This window comes from Theropithecus gelada, chromosome 14, assembly GCF_003255815.1.
Source record: "Theropithecus gelada isolate Dixy chromosome 14, Tgel_1.0, whole genome shotgun sequence".
Taxonomy (NCBI): Eukaryota; Metazoa; Chordata; class Mammalia; order Primates; family Cercopithecidae; genus Theropithecus; species Theropithecus gelada.
In genome coordinates this window covers 71,860,807-71,864,876 of record NC_037682.1, presented here as the reverse complement: position 1 = coordinate 71,864,876, position 4,070 = coordinate 71,860,807, and the positions used below count along the sequence as shown (strand labels likewise).

The 4,070-nt window shown below is 38.7% G+C and overlaps 1 pseudogene across 1 annotated transcript; it reads left to right on the top strand.

The window, feature by feature from the left end:
* Nucleotides 1-2,627: 2,627 nt before the first annotated feature.
* Nucleotides 2,628-3,084, top strand: LOC112606792 (annotated as a pseudogene). Its single transcript, XR_003115690.1, has one exon. The product of XR_003115690.1 is annotated as a 10 kDa heat shock protein, mitochondrial pseudogene (transcript).
* The last annotated feature ends 986 nt before the right edge of the window (nt 3,085-4,070 follow it).

Sequence of the window (4,070 nt, the reverse complement as noted above, 5' to 3'; positions counted from 1 at the left end):
CCCCAAACTAAACACACACTGTACAACACACTTAAAGTGATTCCTGTATGCCTTGGGCACCACAGAGAATCACCAGTCCAATGGGAAGAATGGATATGGCAGGACTTGGCTGGACAGGGGACATTGGAAATCAATGGGAAGACTACAAGGACAGAATCATTACAATCCAGAAGAAAGGTCCCGTGCCTCTGGATTATAACAGTGAGAATGAAAAGGGAAGACAAATATGAAACACATGCCCCAAGTAGAATAGAAAGTATTTAGGACATGCATGTGAAGGAAAGAAGGGGAGGTTTAAAGTCTTGATGACCGGGAGTTTGATCAGAATTGAGATATTCCTTGATCTGAATGAGGACTGGGAGCTTGGGAGAAGAAATGAATGGCAAAGAGGAGGAGGAAGTGATGTATCAACTTTTAGATGGGCTCTGTGATATAAAAGACATGTAATTTTCTGAGTATTGCCTTTCAAGCCAGAATCAAATCACAAATCTGACTCTACTCTTTCTGGGTCCTTGAGCAAGGTACTCTCCCTCTAAGCTACCATTTCCTTACCCATGAAATGGGGTTGAGAGAGCTTGCCCCACAAGGTTGCTATAGGGTTACTATACAGAAGGGTGTGATGCACTTCCACATAGGAGCTGCTCAGTGAATATGTCCTTCCTCGAACTCCTGGTAATTCCCAACCAGATCTTCAGAATGGACCATAGTGTTGTCCATACCTATCTCAACAGTTTCTGTCCAGCTTCTCTCACAGGACCCACCTGATGACTTACTGTCCAGCAAAGACTAGGTTATTAAGCTCCATCATTCCCTTCAGTTCATCTACATACCTGCTAAAGACAAGCTTACCTTCTGCAGCTCTGGCCACTAGCAATATGTCTAAGTTTTCTTATGGAGCATTAAGTTACTTGCTATGTCCATTGTAACTTTTGACACCTCCAAATGAGGCCTTATCTTCATACCTGAAGAACTAAAGAATTTCCAACACTATACATAAACCAGGCAGGCTGCAAAGAAACTGGAAAGAGAGGAGTTAAGAGTGTAGTTTGGCAGGAGACTACATCTGAGGACTTGATAATGAAAAACTGTAGAGAGCCTTTAATGATGAAAATCAGAAGATTTGAAAGGAGATGAAGTCAGGAGAATGTCCTGTGGCATTACTTCCCAATCTTTTCACCATTTCTCTTGCTCCAAGTTAGCTTAACTATTTTGAAACAATTATTTTATGATCTCCCTTACCACTTCTATTAGTTACAATATATATTTTTTGGCCAGATAGATTGGGAGAGTTGTTTCTCATTCGTAAGCAAAAGATTGTGATTTTCCACTTCTCAATGAAATAAAAGGACACAAATAAATGGAAGAACATACCATGCTCATGGACAGGAAGAATCAATATTGTGAAAATGACCATACTGCCCAAGGTAATTTGTAGATTCAATGCCATCCCCATTAAGCTACCAATGACTTTCTTCACAGAATTGGAAAACCCTACTTTAAAGTTCATATGGAACCAAAAAAGAGCCTGCATTGCCAAGACAGTCCTAAGCCAAAAGAACAAAGCTGGAGGCATCACGCTACCTCACTTCAAACTATATTACAAGCCTACAGTGACCAAAACAGCATGGTACTGGCATGAAAACATATATAGACCAATGGAACAAAACAGAGCCCTCAGAAATAATACCACACATCTGATCTTTGACAAACCTGACAAAAACAAGAACTGGGGAAAGGATTCCCTGTTTATTAAATGGTGCTGGGAAAACTGGCTAGCCATAAGTAGAAAGCTGAAACTGGATCCCTTCCTTACACCTTATACAAAAATTAATTGGAGATGGATTAGAGACTTAAATGTTATACCTAAAACCATAAAAACCCTAGAAGAAAACAGAGGCAATGCCATTCAGACCATAGGCATGAGCAAGGACTTCATATCTAAAACACCAAAAGTAATAGCAACAAAAGCCAAAATTGACAAATGGGATCTAACTAAACTAAAGAGCTTCTGTACAGCAAAAGAAACGACCATCAGAGTGAACAGGCAACCTACAGAATGGGAGAACATTTTTGCAATCTACCCATCTGACAAAGGGCTAATATCCAGAACCTACAAAGAACTCAAACAAATTTACAAGAAAACAACAACCCCATCAAAAAGTGGGCAAAGAATATGAACAGATACTTCTCAAAAGAAGACATTTATGCAGCCAACAGACACATGAAAAAATGCTCATCATCACTGGCCATGAGAGAAATGCAAATCAAAACCACAATGAGATACCATCTCACACCAGTTAGAATGGCAATCATTAAAAAGTCAGGAAACAACAGGTGCTGGAGAGGATGTGGAGAAATAGGAACACTTTTACACTGTTGGTGGGACTGTAAACTAGTTCAACCATTGCGGAAGACAGTGTGACGATTCCTCCAGGATCTAGAACTAGAAATACCATTTGACCCAGCCATCCCATTACTGGGCATATACCCAAAGGATTATAAATCATGCTGCTATAAAGACACATGCACGCGTATGTTTATTGTGGCACTATTCATAATAGCAAAGACTTGGAACCAACCCAAATGTCCATCAGTGACAGACTGGATTAAGAAAATGTGGCACATGAGAGCAGAGTACGAGTCTGAGGCGGAGGGAGTCATGGCAGGACAAGCGTTTAGAAAGTTTCTTCCACTCTTTGACCGAGTGTTGGTTGAAAGGAGTGCTGCTGAAACTGTAACCAAAGGAGGCATTATGCTTCCAGAAAAATCTCAAGGAAAAGTATTGCAAGCAACAGTAGTCGCTGTTGGATCGGGTTCTAAAGGAAAGGGTGGAGAGATTCAACCGGTTAGCGTGAAAGTTGGAGATAAAGTTCTTCTGCCAGAGTATGGAGGCACCAAAGTAGTTCTAGATGACAATGATTATTTCCTATTTAGAGATGGTGACATTCTTGGAAAGTACCTAGACTGAAATAAATCACTATTGAAATGGCATCAACATGAAGCTGCCCATTCCACTGAAGTTCTGAAATCTTTCATCATGTAAATAATTTCCATAGTTCTTTTTTATAATAAACTAATGACATCCAGTGTCTCCAAAATTATTTCCTTGTGCTGATATAAACATTTCCAAATAAAAATATGTAAATGAAAAAAAAAAAAAAGAAAATGTGGCACATATACACCATGGAATACTATGCAGCCATAAAAAGGGATGAGTTCATGTCCTTTGTAGGGACATGGATGAAGCTAAAAGCCTTCATTCTGAACAAACTATTGCAAGGACAGAAAACCAAACACCACATGTTCTCACTCATAGGTGTGAATTGAACAATGAGAACACTTGGACACAGGAAGGGGAACATCACATACCAGGGCCTGTTGTGGGGTTGGGGGAGTGGCAAGGGATAGCATTAGAAGATATACCTAATGTAAATGACGAGTTAATGGGTGCAGTACACCAGCATTGCACATGTATACCTATGTAACAACCTGCACATTGTGCACATGTACCCTAGAACATAAAGTATAATAAAAAAATAAAATAAAAAAAAACTGGGTTTGGAATTTGGCTTTTCAACTTATTCTCTGCTTCCCTTGGAAAAAGTCACGAAGTCCATAAGGGGAGTGGTATGCGATTAGCCTTAGGTTTATCTACAAAATAAGGATAATAACCAAGTCCGATCTCTGAAATTAGTGAGATATTGTCGTAAAGTTGTTCATATTGATATGTTGTTTATACGTAATTTCGTCTTGGATTTCATTCACAGTGTTTTAAGTGCTACTTACTAGGTAGCTTCCTTAATCAAATCTGACTGTTGTATCTATTTAACTGGTCTTTTCAAAAACTTAGTCTTATTTTCTCTAGTGTGTCTTTGCTTTCTTTTTCTATATTAGTATATATTATTTTTCTTATCTTCATCTTTCTACCTTCTGATGGAGTCTACTAGACTTTTTCTAACATTTAAATTAAATGGTTAGCTAGTTCATTTTAAGCCTTCTTTTTTTAAGGTAAACATTTAAAAGTAAAATGTTCCCTGTGGTACCACTTTGGCTGTAACCTGCAAATTTTT